This window comes from Dreissena polymorpha, chromosome 4 (genome assembly GCF_020536995.1).
Source record: "Dreissena polymorpha isolate Duluth1 chromosome 4, UMN_Dpol_1.0, whole genome shotgun sequence".
In the NCBI taxonomy this organism is placed as follows: domain Eukaryota; kingdom Metazoa; phylum Mollusca; class Bivalvia; order Myida; family Dreissenidae; genus Dreissena; species Dreissena polymorpha.
The window spans coordinates 95,867,899-95,890,057 of record NC_068358.1 but is presented as its reverse complement, the minus strand read 5'-3'; positions in this window follow the sequence as shown (position 1 = coordinate 95,890,057).

Genomic DNA, 22,159 nt, shown 5'->3' with positions numbered 1-22,159 from the left:
AAATTTTCACTTTTTTTTGAAAATTATTTATAAATTCTACTAATGAAATACTAAATAAATTAGAAATATTCTTTTTAAATAAATGTGTGACATCACACATGGCCTGACCCCCCTCCCCCTCCTCCATGGCACAAACTGTCACACTTTCTTACACCCCCTCCCCCACTTGGAGCGTGACATACTTTATGGACGGCCCCATAGTGATTGTTTTTTCATTTCGTTATTTACCATCGTTTAAACTCAATCCCTACGCCGTTGTTAGATATAGATCTCTATTTGGTAAGTGAAACTTGAATTTTTTTATTTGCTTAAACGCCAATTACTATGAAAATACATATTCAATGGCGTTTTACAATAAGCTGAAAATTAAACAAGTTAAACAATATATAAATAATAAACCAATGATAAACGTGGTTAAAGTCTTCAATGGCGTTTAACAATAAGCTGAAAATAAAACGAGTTAAACAATATATAAATAATAAACCAATGATAAACCTGGTAAAAGATTTCAATTATGGCGTTTTACAATAAGCTGAAAATTAAGCAAGTTAAACAATATATAAATAATAATCAAATAAACCCGGTAAAAGAGATAAATTCGGGATTATTTAAAACATTGAACCACATACGGTATTTCGATTTCGAGCAAACCCATATACTGATATATTTTCTGGGATGACATCAAATAGAGTACCAGCATAGGCAAGGTAAAACCATGGTCCTAAGCAACTTCCTTGTGGTACACTGCACTGCAGGGGGTGGGGGCCGCCGTTGACCGTCCGTCGTTCACATGAACAGTGCAACAACGACCACTCAAATATAAGTTCATCCGAGCAAGTATTTGAGGCTTGCGAAAATTATGCTTTAAAAGTTAGAGTTAAAGGTGAGGTTTATAGTCTGCTTCACTAACGTATGCATCTTCAGCCGATTTCGACATTAACCCTCCCGGTCACTGGGATTTAAGTCGTCCGTTTACATATGGCGCCAAAGGCAGCCACGGCACATTGAATTATTTCCCTCAGAGGTACTCATTTATACACCTGGGTGGAGAGGAGCGAGTGTGGGATTATATTTTGCTAAAAAAAAACCCAGTGCCCCGAGCGGGATTCGACCCAGGGACCTTCCGATCCCTAGACCAGCATCCTACCATTTATACTGTCGTGTATTTCATAGTATGTCGTCTTTGAAAAATATGCAGTTGCTCGTCCTTTGTCAAAAAAGAATATAGCATGTAGTAATTATATTAAATCAGCATATCACGATGAAGTGCTACCTGTTCTGAAAGCGCGTATTTTAGAATAATGGTTTATACTGTGGTATAGAGGGACATCCGGTATATGTTTTCCAGCACATTCGCACGCGCTGGTCTTCAAGCGCATGCGCACCTGTAGGGTTTCCTTTGAGCATGTGAAGACTTGTACAAACGCACGTGATATATTTACATGTGCATGTAAAGCAAAGAATTTTTTGAATGCCACTTCCAGTCCACCAGGGGAGATCGTTACATAATAAAAGCCTTAAACTGAAATTATTTTAGATTACTAGATTTTTTATCTTGATTGCTAAGGTACAAGTATAAGAGACGGAAGTCGTGATTTCACATTAAGCTTTACTTACGTACTTACCTCTCTTGAATGGAAGCGACCTTGTATAAATGTTGTATGTATTTCGATGTATAACACTATGTATTGTTTGAAATAAATATGTTTAAACTAAGCGACCTTGTGTAACACAAGAGGGACCGTCATATTAATGGTTCATACTATTATAGATTCTTGTTCACAGTTAGGCATAATTATGTTCAAGGGACTTGTTCACAGTGTGACCTAATTGCAAAGTTTTAAAATGAACTTCTCGTAGATTTTGAAAAGTTATAATGTATGCATTATTTTCGAACAAGCAAAATCTCATGCAATAATAGTTCAAACTTCTAAGACCTTAATGTTCACGTTGAAGCTATTGTGTCTTACTGCCGAATGTCTCTGGTCAATACTCCGGGTAATGGAAAACACTTAATATGGTGTTGTTGATTGTTTGCTATTATAATAATCTTACTTTTTTCAAATATTGTAGAGAGGTGAAAAACATTATTGACATATTGAACAACTAAGAACTCCCCCGAAGAAAATGTCCCCATAATATTTTGGGCATGTACTTTTAACAATTTACAAATTAAAGTGGCATACCGGTACATACAGTTAGTACGGTATTAAATTTCCCCAAATATTTGTATATTTTGAACAGTATTATTAATTCTACTGTTTTATAAACGCTCAATACAATATCAATTTTCATAAACTTCACACTTTTAGCTGGCGCGGGACCATCAAAAGCGGTAGCGGAGTAGTAGAATTAGAAGCAGTAGTATTATTGTACTGATTGAACAATACGATAAGTACCTCTACACACAAGCTTGCGCTAACGGAACTAGTGAGGTTTACGTTAAATGCTATATTAGTAGATGTGAGTTCGAATCCGAATGTTGGCGTGAGATTTTGCAAATAGAATGCAGATATAAGAGATGGTTTAATAGTAAACATTTTTATAACGCGCGCGTGTTTTATGTTTTTTAATTGCTTACTTTGAGGTGATTTTATCCTTATTTTAGTTTCAATACATGTAATACCTTTATGGTTATTTAGAAAAATATGTCAAATATTGAAATTTCTCAGGACAATATGTCCCAATAATTCGTCTTATTATTATATTAAGTTTTGAAATAGTGTGATTATGTATCATGTTTCTTTAATCCTATTGCTGAGTCCAGATTCGCCTTAAAAACGCTCGATTGGATTTAAACATAACATTTGTTCCTAGATGATCAACTTCAATGTTTGATAGGATAAATCTTTGCCTTTTTTATTCTATCGGAAAATAACATTTGCTAAATACGAAAGAGGATGCAATAATGCATTTTGATCTTAAAACATTATGTTTGAAATAATCATGAACTAAAAACTAGTCCCTAATGAGGAAATATCGGTCTTTATTTTCTAAGGCACGATCCCATACTAAAAATATTAAAAACACAATCTCTACACAGAACAAGAGTAAATAAAACAATTAGTGCGTGAATATGCGCTTTTTATCCAATAAATGTCTAATTATACATCACTCTACATACGTTTGCAATAAATTATACATGTATTTTAAGATAATACGCCAAATGTATAAAGAGGGACTTTTTCTAATATGTTTCCGTGGTCCGCAAACAGCGTGTCATGAAAGCGGTTATAATAGCCGATATGTACTTTACTTAGTCAGATAAAGTGGAGCACTTAGATGTTGCTGGCGTGTGGTTCGCAAATTCTTCAAAACTGACATTTAATGTAAATATTAAAAGGAGTTTGCTGTCTTCGTAAAACTTTGATAGACATTTTGACGAAATGACTTACTATTCCTTCGGCGACAGTAAATCACATGGTTGAAACACTTGCTTTACAAAATACTGCTATAAAACGTCATAATGACATACCGTTTCATCATAAGTAACTATACCTAACTAAAATCTTTTGCTGGGAATGGAGGCAATGTGGAAACATACTAAATGGCTAAAAAATACACACACTATGAAATGTACTACGTTCTTTTAAATTAGAAATAAAAATATATAGCAACTTAAAGCCGCTTTAAATATCAAATAAGTTTTTATTTAACGCTTCAAACTCGAAATAGTACATATGTTGACATGTCAGGCATTCGATTGCTGTACACAGCTTATACCACAATATTACGTCATTTGAAAATGAGAAAGTTTCGAAATAAGTTGTTATACTATGGTCAGAATAAGTACTTTTTGCTTTTAATTTGTAATTGAACATGTATCTACCAAACGCTTAATATAAGTCTTGTTTCCATGTTCTTTAACGATAAAATATGATATTGTTTGTTTTAAAATAGCTGATGAATCGCTTCATCTTAAAAGTTTAAAATTTAAAGGCAATTTACGGTTATAACTTATTGACCGACAATTCACGTGCCCCCCCCCCCCCCCCCCCCCCCCCCCGTTCAAACAAAAACCTTCTTGCACTACCTTGATATTGCTTCTTATGTCCATTGGAGAGTTCGGCAAGCTAAACGTATTGATGATCAGTATGATTGATACCTCAGACATAACTTGGTATAAGTTAGACAATATTAGGAGTTTGATCGATGTTTCAACGCAATATGGTATTGTTAGGTCGATGATTAATGGCTTGTGTTCCGATATTTTATAAACATTTAGAACATTGGTACGGCAATAATCAATCGTAAGCCAGTCACACGATTCGCGAACAACAGGTCTGCCGTAAATATTATGTATGTGTACACGTCGTTCAACTTCGTGACATCATTTGATCAATGTGCTAACAAAGTCATCCGTTCTACCTGGCCAGTTACTTAGGTTGTTGTTCACATACATGAAATACATGTTCAACAACAGGATATTGTAATAACAAACGTTTTTACCAAAAGTAAGAGTTTGCTTCATTGAATATAGAACAGAGGGGTTCGTCACGTGATAGTCAAGATTGCGACTTCCAGCCGAGAAAGTTGTTTTCGCCGTTTAATACGTTTACTAATTGTGTTTATTTGTTCATCTTATTCTCAAACCATATCAGTACAAAAATGTGATAAGCGTTGATTGCGTATTAAAATTCGCTTTATATCTTGATTTTACACGCTGCGAATATTGTTAGAAAACTGTAATGAGGTCATCCCGCAATGAAATTGTGTAGCGTGTATAGTTGAGATATAAAGCGTATATTCACACTAATAATCGTTCACTCACATAAAAACTACTCTCACAATGGCCAAAACACAAGAACTGCGTTATCGGCCTCCATTTAAAGAATCCGAAATGTGCGAGGCGCCGGATGATTGTTAACTTGTAAAGTAATTAATATATATTCATTCGTGAAAATCACGATCCTCTAATTTATTATAGTCAGAGTAATTAAAAGATTATATCGTTCTGATTTGTCTGTCTTTTAATAACTGTTTTAAAAAAGATAGAGATCTAATAAGCATTTTCTCGCGTTTTGATTTAAATGTATTCAACCAAATTTAACACAGATTTTCCACTATTAAACATTTTCACAGATTTTGGCATGTCTTGAAGTTTGTCATTCAATGCTTTATATTGATAAATGTAAACATTAAATTTTTAAAGCTCCATGTAAAAAATCAAAAATACAATTAAAAAAATGACAAAAAGTAGCCCGCAGCACGCTCGAACCAGTGAATCCCATCCTGAAGAAAAACGCATCTGCCAACTGAGCTATCCTGCCAAGGTTACACAAGTAGCGGTTAATCTGTCATATTTAATATTAAACTCTGCGAGTTGAGTGCCTCAACTTAATCATTTTTTACATCCTAGAGAAATATTTACAAGAGGATTTCTTTTGCTGTGTAGACTTTGATAAATGTTTCGTTTGGACTGGTCAATTACATCGATATAAATTAATCACAGAACCTCGGCGCTTGCTTCGTGCGATGCTTGAATTGTGTATATACCGTATTTATACACTATAACGTATGAAAAAGACACATTGTCCATTTAGAGTCATACTTTTATTTAATGTGTCGAATAAAAGTGAATAAGGAACTCTAACATATTTTCACCAGAATTCAAGTTCCTAAACAAAAGGAAGCATTTATCGGGTTTGTAATGAACGAAACATGTCAAATGTGTGTATGTTTACCTTGACTGGCTTTGGGCTTTTCATTGCTTGCGACTATGACGATGAACCATTCTCGGTAGTGACAAGACTTCAACGCCAACAATCTATGACTAAGACATAACGCGCTGAGCAAGAGAAATTAAAATCAGATGACACCTTAACCCATTGAACCGTAGACATTAATGCAATCAGTAAACGTGTTAATGCATTAAACGTAGACTCTGAATGGTCGAAGTGAAGTCGCAGAGCAAACGTCATTGCCCCAGTATGAATAAACGTATGCTATCGCATAGGCTGCAATGGAATTTATCGGGGTTGTTTTATTGTGTTATGTAACGAAGATAGGCATGCTGAGTCTGAAGCTATCATATCTCATATAGAAATAATGAGCGCATACAACAATACCACACTCAACTCTCCAAAACAATAAATTTTGAAGCAACAGCTTATATAATTTAAAGCTATGTTTTTACTTGTAACACTTATTTTTATAATTAGCATCTTAACTTAAACAATTAACACATTTTTTATTTCTCTCCTTGTTCTCTATACTGATAAACTTATACAGGGTCATTTAATTTAGTTTTAAAATTTCAACAAACATTGACAATAAGTAAGTTTTGCATGAGCCATCGTTGCTTCAAAAACACTTAAACCTTATACATTCCATCATAGATGTTATAAAGGTCTGTGCGCGATCAGATCGTATTGATATGGTTACTTAGAGCCAAATTAGACCACCTACATTTGCCCACTCGCTATTTCTAAACACAGTCTGACTTCAATTTTGGATACAAGGGTATTGGGGAAAGTTTTTTAATTTAAAAAACCTCAACAGTATATTGATGTTTGATTTTAATATGTTAAAAGAATTGAGTCTTATGGTGTACTATCATGTCTAATGTTTTTAATCGTGAAGAACAAACTACCTTTATAATGCGCAATGGGAGGACACATATACTAAATTCTGAAGTATAATCATTTATATTATATACATATATTTAAAGTTTATCGAGTCTTCGTTGTTGTTATTCGCAAACTGAACTTAAAGTAATAATGTGTTCTTAAATAGTACTGGTTTAACCTTCAAAGCAAAATCTTTAGAAATTGGTCCTGATTTTCACATTTACAACATATTCTAAACTGTATAATTGCATTATTCCATCATTTAAACAGATAAATCGTAGCGTATATAAGCTGTTGTCGATGAGAATAAATTCTCGAAATCACAAATAAGGATTATAGTGGTATGTTGTTTACCATTGAACTATAAAGCACATATAAAAATTTGTTTCTAGCATATATCTACAGCTACTAATTTGCTCGTATATAGTTGTTAATAAAACAGCACAATTTTAATAAATATGATGTTATGCTTTCAAAACATGAACGCTGTAATATAATACAAAGAATTGTTATTATAATTGAGCTTTCACAATGAAATAATAATTATTTGTGGCCACTTCTAACGGGCGGCCTTATGTTATAAATTATTAAAGCACGTCATGTGCGTAGGGATGACAATCATTAGAGAAATGTAATTATGATTTGTGATATGCTTCGAGGGTTGTAAATTGATGAAGTAATAATTGAAATGACACACTATGGAGTTTTAAGCACATTTGATGATGGCCATTACAAAACGTTTATCAATGTACAAAACCTATTTATTGAAAAGTATAACAGATGATATTTGTCGAAATTGTGTACAGAGCTTTTCTTAAAAACCTTTACTAAATTCAAAACGGTTCGTTATCATTTAAACAATTCGGAATTACATACCGTCTTTGTTTAATGTTTACTAGCACATACATCTACTTGTGTAAAACTTGATATAACACATTATAATCTGTGTTAACAGTATACTGGTATTGAAAAACACCAAACTTAAAATGTAATATCTGTCTGAACGTAACATTCTGACTGCCACATACTTGTGATTCTGACAGCAAACCTCTATCTGTCAATACCAGCTTCGTTGATGAGGGTTTTATAAACATAAGCTATTCTGATAATGGAACTAAATGTGTACGGCTGTATCGACGTATCCACCAATATGTTGTCTCTAAAGAGAATATTATGTGAGTTTTGGATAAAAATAAATTTTATCCTACAAGGCTTAGAACCATGGTAGCGCGAAGATTTCCGAGCCGAGCATCATAACTTTATCTTTATCAGAAACTCACATAATGTTATATTTATCCTATTATTTCTTCCCTATTTTCCTTAATAATTATCAAATATTGCATTTTTTATGATTTTTTTTCAGTAGTTGACAAAAACAGATTCTCAAATTTTTGGAAAAATCCAAATCTGGTCTAAAAATAGCAATAATATAAAGCTCAAGTTAATACGATCGTTGTTTAACTATTGATTTTTATCCGGTATTAGGATAAAATAGAATATTACACTTTGCAATTAATAAGATAACTCTAGTTAATAATGCTTGCAAGCTATCTCAATATTAGAAATGTTGATTGGAAAAGATTTATGCTTTCAAAATTAGTTCAATAATATTTTGATTACTGATTCAATGTGAACTTTTGTCAAGTATAAGACACTCAGAAAACGTGATTGCATACGCAAAATACCGCTCTAACACTCGGAAACTAATTGCAGTTCAATTATATCTAATTCAGAAGAGCACTTCTTAGTAAACGACAGTAATATACATAGATGACGAAATCGACATTTGAAACATCGGGTTACACAATTTTGCTGGTCACTTTGGGTTTCAACATATAAAATACTGTTACATATATGATGAAATGTGTAATGAAATAGAAGTTTTTTCTGTATATATGCTAAAAAAGTACTTATCATCTCATTTTTATATTCGATGTTCAACAATCTGATTGTGTTTATATGAATACGCCAAAAAGGAAAAGCACTAGTTGCTAACGTGGGACATACTATTATATCACTTTCCATGCTTTAATTCTTTAACAAATGTAGTCAATTACTTAATGATTTGTAACAAACGGTGGATAAATACTGCATTTTGTTGCATAAACCCTTTAATCTACACCATGATACGGGATTGCAAGTTCGTGATTCACGTTTGTGTATTATGCCGAATCTTAAAGTACTCTGTGTGTGTACCCATGCTTATAATACACTATTCAAATGCTATTAGAAATATCACTTTGCCGGGAAAATTACACAGGCAAAGAAATGCGCATTACAAACAATAAATCGTTTAAATTTTAGAATAAACGATAACAATGCTTTGCCTGAAGTGTAATGCATCGTAGTAAGACACACATGTCGCATAACTGAAATGAATATTGTTGTCGCGTAGCCTTTGAAACATTATAAACGTACACAACTCAATTTCAGTGTTCATAGCGATTTATTTCTGTTGATTAAACTCTCACACAAACGCCGTACAATATTATGAACAAGAAGTTACATGCGGCGTAACGGTCGCAGCCGCCCCGCTACAAATAACATTAAGCGCCTTATATCCGGCTATATGCGTGATACTGTCCTTTTTACCTTACTAAAACAAACAGATATAAACAATGTTACAGACAATTGTAACGTGTGCATGTCTGATTGGTCATAATAGCTCTGCCTTGGTACTTAATAATTTGCCGACCGCTTATTTATTCACTCAATGACACGAAAGGAAATGTACTTAGACAAAATCTTTCACAATCAACCATTTCAGCGGATGTTAATTATGGCTTACCCAGATTACAATTCTCTATGCAATGAGATTACACTCAATCAGCATGTTCGTCCAGTTCAACGGACGTCATAGATGATTGGACAAGATTATATTCTCGAGGCAATACAACTGCAATTATTTTATTATTTTTATAACATATTTTATCTTTTTGAATCTCTGTTAAGTATACAGCCTTGAGTAATATGTTGTCCCTCAAGTTACTGGTCTGAGACACCTTAACAATAGCAAAGTTATGCTTGTTTTATTTTTAATTTTTTGTGATATAGTTTAACACATTTCATTTTATTTTATTTATACTATGATAATCTTCATAATTAAACACTTATTAATAATTTTCAAACTGTGTGTAGGTATTTCTATAATTATGGCTATAATGATAAATTAGTTTTTATTAACTTTTCGAAATTCACTTATGACATTACAATACAATTATATTTATAACTTTCAAATCTCAAATAGTATTTGTATATTTTAATGATAATCGTGATTCAAAATTAAATAATTTCGTAAATTTCGATTATTATGTTTATATTAAGTGTTGCTTCCGCTTCCGTTAAAGATGGCTATGTTTGTTTTCCTCTGGAGATTTAAATAAATAAAATTAGTGCCCGCGGACATATGAACATTTAAAACATGATATACATCAACATACATCAACAACAAGTGTGAACAATTGTAACAAAGGATATTAAGGAAGCAAAACGATCACGGTAAATTTCGTTTTATAAGGAAAACAAAGTGTATTATATAGAAAAATTTAGGCGGGAAATCATAAATAAATATACAAAGGATTGTGAAAAAAATTATAAAAATCGTGCACCACTTGAAAACCGGATAAAATCGAGTTAAGAACATAAGATCAAGCAAGAAATCCGTGCTCCTCGGGTAACCTACAAAAACAGGGTAAACTCGACTTAAGAACTTCAGATCAAACAAGAAATCCGTGCTCCTCGGGTAACCTTTATTGATAAACACTAATGTAAATATTTACGTTAACCCATGACAAAAAAAGGACAATCCAAACAGGATCAGGATCAGCCGAAGAAGGAACAAAACAAGGGTGGTAAAAAGCGAACGAAACAAGAGGCCTCTCCAAACTCCGAGAGTGATCAACCTGAAAAGTGGCAGGTTATGGCTGAAAGCTCACCAACAGCAGCTGAAATGCAACCGTGTACAGTAGCGGCAGCACCATATGCAGTACCACCGGTTACACAGTCATACAACGGTCAGTACTATGCACCTCATCTACAGTTTATGACACCACACCGCCAACCTATTCCCACAAACGTCTCAAACCAGGTCCGTACTGAGAACCAATACTACTTGCCTTCACCACCACCACCACCAACGACACCACCACCATGGGCAGCGGAAATAATGCAAGATATAAAAAGCATCAAGCTATCTGTTTCAAAATTAGACAAACTCGAGAAGCTTGTTGACAAAATAAATGCGCGCGTTGAAAAATTAGAAAATGAGTCTAAAGCAAAAGACGTGAAAATGTCCGACGTCGAAAACGCAGTGCAATTCGCCAGAAGCGAAATTGAAGACACCAAAAATAAAATAAAGGAAACCAGTTCTGAAATAAAAGTGATCACTAATCAGTACTCAGACATCAAAACCGCTTTATCAGACATTAAAACCAAAACGGACGAGTTAGAAGCAAAAACGAACGATTTAGAAAGCAGAAGCATGCGCGAAAACCTGTTATTTTATGGCCTCAGTGAATCAGAACAGGAAAATTGCCAACAAAAAGTCATACAAGTTATATCAGAGCGTCTGCAGTTAACAGACGATATCATTCTGGATCGTGCTCACAGACTCGGAAAACCTGCACATGGAAAATCAAGACCCATCGTTGCCAAGTTTCACTACTATTCACAACGAGAACTGGTCAGAACAACGGCAACATCGAAATACGACGTCCTAAGGAATGAAGGCCTTGGCATAGGCATTCAGCAAACCAAGGCAGTCCTAAACAAGCGGCGGCAACTGAACGACGTATTCAATCGGGAAAAATCAGCCGGGAAGCAAGTCAAGTGGGCTGGCTCCCGACTTATGGTACGCAACAACAGCAGCGACCAATTCCGTGAAGTTACATGCTAGGACCAAAAGGAGGAACTAAGAACTCTCGTTTGGAACGTGAATGGACTAGTAAGAAAAATTAATGATGAAGATTTTTTAAACTTTATTGCAGAACATGACTTGATTTTACTCTCTGAAACATGGACACACTCAAAACTGAATGTTAACCTAGAAATAAATGAATACATCTCTTTCCATCTTTTCGGAAACAAAAGTCACGGAACAAAGAAAGGTCGTTATACATGTAGCGGCGGCCTTAGCGTTTATTTTCATAAAAAACTAAATAATAAAATATCAGTTATTGAACACAATAAAAATGGCATAATATGGATAAAGATAAGCAGTGAAATATTAACTACCGACCAAGATGTATTCATTTGTTTATGTTATATTCCACCAATTACCTCGAAAGTGTTAATAGGCCATGACTTCGATTTTTTCGAGGAAATCGAAAAAGGTATAGAACATTATGGGCCACTTGGGGCCACATGTATTGTTGGTGATTTCAATGCTAGGACTGGAAATTTATCAGATATTATTAGCAATGATATATACTTAAATGTGACGGGAGACCACGTGCAGGATAACAAAAATGTTGACAATCTAAACGTTCGCCTTACGCTGATCGCATTATAGATAACTACGGAAAAAAATTGATTTCACTATGCAAATCTACAGGTCACATTATAGCGAACGGACGATTTAAAAACGATAAAACGGGACAATATACTTTCTTATCAACACGAGGTCTCAGCGTCACAGACTACTTACTTATTAATATAGAACATACTCATATTCTCAATGACTTTAAAGTTCTAAATTGGAATAACTTTTCAGATCATGCTGCATTGTATTTGTCATTAAAATTAAAAAATCACATATTAGATAATGTTCAAGATAATAATGCGAAAAATGTAACGGAAACGAAATTAATATTTAACCAAGATTTAATTCACGTCTATCGAGAATCATTAAATGCAAATTTACATAAACTTCGTGATTTAAATAGAATGGGTACGGTCGATCAGGTAAATCTGCTCACAAACTTCATGCATGAGCAAGCAACGCGAGTTTTTAGTAAATCGTTTAAAGGGGGTAATCTGAATTCACATAATCGCAGTACACAGCAAAAACCACCGTGGTTTAACAAAGAGTGTCATGAATCGAAACGCGAATTCAATAATGCACGAAATGTATTCAACCGTTGTAAATCAGACGAAAACAGAATTCATTTTTCACAACGGAGAACTATGTATAATAAAATTAGAAATACAGCCAAATATCATTATAAAATCAACCAAGGCAAAAAACTCGAAAATATTGCTAAATCCCAGCCTAGAAAATTTTGGAAGACAGTTAAACAAAGCTACACAAATAAAAAGAAAAAGAAAAACAATTTACTGATAACGGACCTATTTGAACATTTCAATAATCTATTAGGGGAAACGCAACCTACAAATGAAAATTTTAATAACGAAAATGCAGAAAATAAATCAATTAACGATGCAGATTTAGACTGCGAAATAACCTTAAATGAAATACATCAAGCAGTGTTTAAACAACAAAACAACAAAGCGTGTGGACTAGATGAAATATCAGCAGAACTTATAAAAAACGCATTTGATATCATATCTCCGTACCTCTACACACTTTATAACAAATTGTTCAACAACGCCGAGTATCCAGAAAGCTGGGGACTAGGTTACATTGTACCTATATTTAAAGGGGGTGACCCGAATTCAGCTAAAAACTATAGAGGTATAACATTAAACAACATTCTTGCCAAGATATATTCGCAAATTATTTTCAACAGACTTACAAAATGGACAGAAAAAAACGAAACTATAATTAAAAATCAGTTTGGTTACCAAAAAGGAAAAAGCACTACTGACTGCATTTTCCTATTACAAGCTATAATAGCAAAAGTCATTCATAGTGGACATAAATTATATAGTGCCTTTATCGATTATGAAAAATGCTACGATAAAATCAATCTTCCATTCTTATGGCAAATACTCACTTCACAAAATATAAGCACGAAAATTATTAATGCTATTAAAGCGATGTATTCCACGGTCAGATCTGTAGTGAAAAACAATAATGAGCTATCGGATATCCTATACTCACACCAAGGAGTAAAACAAGGCGACTGTCGCTCATCGCTACTGTTTATGATGTTCGTGAACGATATATTAAACAATATCAATTCGAATATCGACAATGTATTTTCCACCAATGAAATAAATTTATTTCTAATACTCTATGCAGACGATCAAGTTTTATTTGTGACTTCACCCGCCGCGTTACAATCTATGCTAAAGGGCATTGAGATATACTGCTATACATGGAAATTAAAGATAAACACCTTAAAAACAAAAATCATGATATTTGAAAGAAGCACCAGATATACGAATATAGATTTCTTCTTAAACAACGAAAAGCTCGAAATTGTCAATTTCTTTAAATACTTAGGGGTCAATTTCTTTAAAAACGGAAACTGGAACAGAACTCAAAAGAATATTTTGGGCATGTACTTTTAACAATTTACAAATTAAAGTGGCATACCGGTACATACAGTTAGTACGGTATTAAATTTCCCCAAATATTTGTATATTTTGAACAGTATTATTAATTCTACTGTTTTATAAACGCTCAATACAATATCAATTTTCATAAACTTCACACTTTTAGCTGGCGCGGGACCATCAAAAGCGGTAGCGGAGTAGTAGAATTAGAAGCAGTAGTATTATTGTACTGATTGAACAATACGATAAGTACCTCTACACACAAGCTTGCGCTAACGGAACTAGTGAGGTTTACGTTAAATGCTATATTAGTAGATGTGAGTTCGAATCCGAATGTTGGCGTGAGATTTTGCAAATAGAATGCAGATATAAGAGATGGTTTAATAGTAAACATTTTTATAACGCGCGCGTGTTTTATGTTTTTTAATTGCTTACTTTGAGGTGATTTTATCCTTATTTTAGTTTCAATACATGTAATACCTTTATGGTTATTTAGAAAAATATGTCAAATATTGAAATTTCTCAGGACAATATGTCCCAATAATTCGTCTTATTATTATATTAAGTTTTGAAATAGTGTGATTATGTATCATGTTTCTTTAATCCTATTGCTGAGTCCAGATTCGCCTTAAAAACGCTCGATTGGATTTAAACATAACATTTGTTCCTAGATGATCAACTTCAATGTTTGATAGGATAAATCTTTGCCTTTTTTATTCTATCGGAAAATAACATTTGCTAAATACGAAAGAGGATGCAATAATGCATTTTGATCTTAAAACATTATGTTTGAAATAATCATGAACTAAAAACTAGTCCCTAATGAGGAAATATCGGTCTTTATTTTCTAAGGCACGATCCCATACTAAAAATATTAAAAACACAATCTCTACACAGAACAAGAGTAAATAAAACAATTAGTGCGTGAATATGCGCTTTTTATCCAATAAATGTCTAATTATACATCACTCTACATACGTTTGCAATAAATTATACATGTATTTTAAGATAATACGCCAAATGTATAAAGAGGGACTTTTTCTAATATGTTTCCGTGGTCCGCAAACAGCGTGTCATGAAAGCGGTTATAATAGCCGATATGTACTTTACTTAGTCAGATAAAGTGGAGCACTTAGATGTTGCTGGCGTGTGGTTCGCAAATTCTTCAAAACTGACATTTAATGTAAATATTAAAAGGAGTTTGCTGTCTTCGTAAAACTTTGATAGACATTTTGACGAAATGACTTACTATTCCTTCGGCGACAGTAAATCACATGGTTGAAACACTTGCTTTACAAAATACTGCTATAAAACGTCATAATGACATACCGTTTCATCATAAGTAACTATACCTAACTAAAATCTTTTGCTGGGAATGGAGGCAATGTGGAAACATACTAAATGGCTAAAAAATACACACACTATGAAATGTACAACGTTCTTTTAAATTAGAAATAAAAATATATAGCAACTTAAAGCCGCTTTAAATATCAAATAAGTTTTTATTTAACGCTTCAAACTCGAAATAGTACATATGTTGACATGTCAGGCATTCGATTGCTGTACACAGCTTATACCACAATATTACGTCATTTGAAAATGAGAAAGTTTCGAAATAAGTTGTTATACTATGGTCAGAATAAGTAAGCTTTTAATTTGTTATTGAACATGTATCTACCAAACGCTTAATATAAGTCTTGTTTCCATGTTCTTTAACGATAAAATATGATATTGTTTGTTTTAAAATAGCTGATGAATCGCTTCATCTTAAAAGTTTAAAATTTAAAGGCAATTTACGGTTATAACTTATTGACCGACAATTCACGTGCCCCCCCCCCCCCCCCGTTCAAACAAAAACCTTCTTGCACTACCTTGATATTGCTTCTTATGTCCATTGGAGAGTTCGGCAAGCTAAACGTATTGATGATCAGTATGATTGATACCTCAGACATAACTTGGTATAAGTTAGACAATATTAGGAGTTTGATCGATGTTTCAACGCAATATGGTATTGTTAGGTCGATAATTAATGGCTTGTGTTCCGATATTTTATAAACATTTAGAACATTGGTACGGCAATAATCAATCGTAAGCCAGTCACACGATTCGCGAACAACAGGTCTGCCGTAAATATTATGTATGTGTACACGTCGTTCAACTTCGTGACATCATTTGATCAATGTGCTAACAAAGTCATCCGTTCTACCTGGCCAGTTACTTAGGTTGTTGTTCACATACATGAAATACATGTTCAACAACAGGATATTGTAATAACAAACGTTTTTACCAAAAGTAAGAGTTTGCTTCATTGAATATAGAACAGAGGGGTTCGTCACGTGATAGTCAAGATTGCGACTTCCAGCCGAGAAAGTTGTTTTCGCCGTTTAATACGTTTACTAATTGTGTTTATTTGTTCATCTTATTCTCAAACCATATCAGTACAAAAATGTGATAAGCGTTGATTGCGTATTAAAATTCGCTTTATATCTTGATTTTACACGCTGCGAATATTGTTAGAAAACTGTAATGAGGTCATCCCGCAATGAAATTGTGTAGCGTGTATAGTTGAGATATAAAGCGTATATTCACACTAATAATCGTTCACTCACATAAAAACTACTCTCACAATGGCCAAAACACAAGAACTGCGTTATCGGCCTCCATTTAAAGAATCCGAAATGTGCGAGGCGCCGGATGATTGTTAACTTGTAAAGTAATTAATATATATTCATTCGTGAAAATCACGATCCTCTAATTTATTTATAGTCAGAGTAATTAAAAGATTATATCGTTCTCTTTTGTCTGTCTTTTAATAACTGTTTTAAAAAAGATAGAGATCTATATAAGCATTTTCTCGCGGTTTTGATTTAAATGTATTCAACCAAATTTAACACAGATTTTCCACTATTAAAGGGGCCTTTTCACAGATTTTGGCATGTCTTGAAGTTTGTCATTCAATGCTTTATATTGATAAATGTAAACATTAAATTTTTAAAGCTCCAGTAAAAAATCAAAAATACAATTAAAAAAAAGACACAAAAAGTAGCCCGCAGCAGGGCTCGAACCAGTGAATCCCGGAATCCTGAAGTAAAAACGCATCTGCCAACTGAGCTATCCTGCCAATCATACACAAGTAGCGTATTTTATACGTAATATAAGCAATCTTCGTAGTTTCACAAATTTAAACGACAACAAAAGAACTCTCCAAATTATTCAATCGTTTCGCGTTGCAACGCTTTATAATTTTTAGGTTTTTAAATCGTCAAAAGATGCATATAATGGCTTTATTAGACGATGGCAAATGTTCAGTAATACTGTTTACTCAAAAATTTCATAACTAAACCAAAAATTTTCGAATCTGAAACAACTTTTTTCAGTTTTGTCAATTGACCAAACCGTGAAAAGATCCCTTTAAACTTATCGACCAAATAACTCAAACAAATAAGTATACATGTTAATTTTTTACAATTGGGTTAAAATTGATCTCATTGTTTCTAAACACGCGATAACTTGTGTTGCTTCTCGAGTAAATCCACTATGCACAATGCGTATATATGCCATACGCGCAAAATGCGTTTAAACACAATCATAAACATTTATTACAAACGAAATAGTTTCATGCGAAATAAAGCTCATTTCCGTTCATCAGAACTAATCATATTATAAACGGCGCTGACATTTTTATTGGTCAGGGTCTTAAATAAAAATAATTCCCTGAAGGATACCTTTACGTTTGAATGTTATTTACCCCTCTAACCGCCTCAATCAAATTATTTGAAAGTCTTAACACAATCCTTATTTCATAAATTGACGATACATATACAACAACTGTCATTCTTTTTACAGAAATTCATAAATTTAATTCATTTAGCGAACATGACATTGCAACGTATTCTTTATTCAGACTTACTCAATATACGTCGTCGACGACAATTATACAACTTAATTTATATATGAGTACCATGCATGTGGTTGTCTATTAGATTAGATTTCGTTTGAAGTTGTTTAGAAAATTGTGAGGGAACACACGTATAGGGTGTTGCAACTACGAAAGGAAAACTATGTCAAACAAAACAAATGTGTACATGTTTACATTTTGTTCAAATCTGTAATTACAATAAATATAATTGAGTCGGTTTCTTATAAAACCAAGCTAAATGCATGTGGAAAAATTGCGTGTTTAGCCAACCTATCACGGGCGTTACTTTAGGCATTTATGGAATGTTTCTTTTCAGGGAAGTATTTTCTTAACTTATATCCAGTCTAGACGAACAGTGTCATCCCAGATCAATCTCTGAGGATAGCACATTTTACACAAATACAGGAATTCTAATTTTCCCAGAAACCTGCTCAATCATAAAATTAAAAAAATAGGTCTCCACGTTTTTGATGACAGCGTTATGTATACTGAATTATTATGTGTGGTTTGTCTTTAACTACTCCCAATAGGGATATTAAATCATGACGTGTGGTTTATCATTCGGTTGGCATGTCGTTGATTAGATGTCAACTGTCGTGGTACACTAGGGAGTTTATCTCACGCGATATTATATTATAACATTATTTTTGAATTAAGCGGGCACTTCACCATTTTAATTTTGTAAATTATTCGTTTATAACAACATGCAAATTGAGCAAAACTTGTTGTTTATTTTTTGAATATTTCTTAACAATTAGATCACGTCTTTATTTATAATGGTGATAAATTGCAGCAGGATTGGACATTAGAACAAAGGCATATATTTATGATTAACTAATCATTCTATGCATATATTAAAGTAACTAATAGCGACAAATTAGGTTATAAAATATTTAGAAATAATAATTATTGAACTGCAGACCGTAAAAACAGTAAGTAATAAATGAATCAGCCGACTAAACGTACACTGGCATCATCTAATGTCACTGTTTTTTCCAAATGTTACCATCAGACCCGACTCCGCTTATGTTTGAAGACAATCAGTCCAAAGTAATTCACAGACACGGTATTAAACTGGTTTGACTGTGAAACGATGATTTCAAAGAAATGATGCGTGCAATATGTTTGCCCAAGGGTTTTTATTTGTTTTTATTTACCGAAACAAATATACACCAATGATTAGTCAACACAAGTATTGATTTAAAACTGTGTATGAATTATTGTTTTACAATTTAATACATCTTTATGAAATGTAAAGGAATTGATTCTAGAAGAACTGAATCGAAGTGATATAAACAAAAAAATGAAATCAATGATACATTGCCTTTCGAAAGCTTATATAAACATATACAAACATTATTTAATTGAACATGAAAAGAACGTCATTCGTAGAGCAAATAAAATGCTTTCGTATGTAGCGACAACGGCTTCGACAAAAAATAACACCAAATCTCGATGGGCGTTATGATCAGATATGTGTTTTCGTTGCCAATGTAATATTCTTAATGATTGCTCATATGTCGAATGATGAATTGAGTAGGACTGTAGACGCTTTGTAAACATGTTTTTCCCATCTACGAAAAATGTTCGCCATCGAAAACTTGTTTGAAAGGTTGGCGCAGTTGCTGGTTAATCTGTCATATTTAATATTAAACTCTGCGAGTTGAGTGCCTCAACTTAATCATTTTTTACATCCTAGAGAAATATTTACAAGAGGATTTCTTTTGCTGTGTAGACTTTGATAAATGTTTCGTTTGGACTGGTCAATTACATCGATATAAATTAATCACAGAACCTCGGCGCTTGCTTCGTGCGATGCTTGAATTGTGTATATACCGTATTTATACACTATAACGTATGAAAAAGACACATTGTCCATTTAGAGTCATACTTTTATTTAATGTGTCGAATAAAAGTGAATAAGGAACTCTAACATATTTTCACCAGAATTCAAGTTCCTAAACAAAAGGAAGCATTTATCGGGTTTGTAATGAACGAAACATGTCAAATGTGTGTATGTTTACCTTGACTGGCTTTGGGCTTTTCATTGCTTGCGACTATGACGATGAACCATTCTCGGTAGTGACAAGACTTCAACGCCAACAATCTATGACTAAGACATAACGCGCTGAGCAAGAGAAATTAAAATCAGATGACACCTTAACCCATTGAACCGTAGACATTAATGCAATCAGTAAACGTGTTAATGCATTAAACGTAGACTCTGAATGGTCGAAGTGAAGTCGCAGAGCAAACGTCATTGCCCCAGTATGAATAAACGTATGCTATCGCATAGGCTGCAATGGAATTTATCGGGGTTGTTTTATTGTGTTATGTAACGAAGATAGGCATGCTGAGTCTGAAGCTATCATATCTCATATAGAAATAATGAGCGCATACAACAATACCACACTCAACTCTCCAAAACAATAAATTTTGAAGCAACAGCTTATATAATTTAAAGCTATGTTTTTACTTGTAACACTTATTTTTATAATTAGCATCTTAACTTAAACAATTAACACATTTTTTATTTCTCTCCTTGTTCTCTATACTGATAAACTTATACAGGGTCATTTAATTTAGTTTTAAAATTTCAACAAACATTGACAATAAGTAAGTTTTGCATGAGCCATCGTTGCTTCAAAAACACTTAAACCTTATACATTCCATCATAGATGTTATAAAGGTCTGTGCGCGATCAGATCGTATTGATATGGTTACTTAGAGCCAAATTAGACCACCTACATTTGCCCACTCGCTATTTCTAAACACAGTCTGACTTCAATTTTGGATACAAGGGTATTGGGGAAAGTTTTTTAATTTAAAAAACCTCAACAGTATATTGATGTTTGATTTTAATATGTTAAAAGAATTGAGTCTTATGGTGTACTATCATGTCTAATGTTTTTAATCGTGAAGAACAAACTACCTTTATAATGCGCAATGGGAGGACACATATACTAAATTCTGAAGTATAATCATTTATATTATATACATATATTTAAAGTTTATCGAGTCTTCGTTGTTGTTATTCGCAAACTGAACTTAAAGTAATAATGTGTTCTTAAATAGTACTGGTTTAACCTTCAAAGCAAAATCTTTAGAAATTGGTCCTGATTTTCACATTTACAACATATTCTAAACTGTATAATTGCATTATTCCATCATTTAAACAGATAAATCGTAGCGTATATAAGCTGTTGTCGATGAGAATAAATTCTCGAAATCACAAATAAGGATTATAGTGGTATGTTGTTTACCATTGAACTATAAAGCACATATAAAAATTTGTTTCTAGCATATATCTACAGCTACTAATTTGCTCGTATATAGTTGTTAATAAAACAGCACAATTTTAATAAATATGATGTTATGCTTTCAAAACATGAACACTGTAATATAATACAAAGAATTGTTATTATAATTGAGCTTTCACAATGAAATAATAATTATTTGTGGCCACTTCTAACGGGCGGCCTTATGTTATAAATTATTAAAGCACGTCATGTGCGTAGGGATGACAATCATTAGAGAAATGTAATTATGATTTGTGATATGCTTCGAGGGTTGTAAATTGATGAAGTAATAATTGAAATGACACACTATGGAGTTTTAAGCACATTTGATGATGGCCATTACAAAACGTTTATCAATGTACAAAACCTATTTATTGAAAAGTATAACAGATGATATTTGTCGAAATTGTGTACAGAGCTTTTCTTAAAAACCTTTACTAAATTCAAAACGGTTCGTTATCATTTAAACAATTCGGAATTACATACCGTCTTTGTTTAATGTTTACTAGCACATACATCTACTTGTGTAAAACTTGATATAACACATTATAATCTGTGTTAACAGTATACTGGTATTGAAAAACACCAAACTTAAAATGTAATATCTGTCTGAACGTAACATTCTGACTGCCACATACTTGTGATTCTGACAGCAAACCTCTATCTGTCAATACCAGCTTCGTTGATGAGGGTTTTATAAACATAAGCTATTCTGATAATGGAACTAAATGTGTACGGCTGTATCGACGTATCCACCAATATGTTGTCTCTAAAGAGAATATTATGTGAGTTTTGGATAAAAATAAATTTTATCCTACAAGGCTTAGAACCATGGTAGCGCGAAGATTTCCGAGCCGAGCATCATAACTTTATCTTTATCAGAAACTCACATAATGTTATATTTATCCTATTATTTCTTCCCTATTTTCCTTAATAATTATCAAATATTGCATTTTTTATGATTTTTTTTCAGT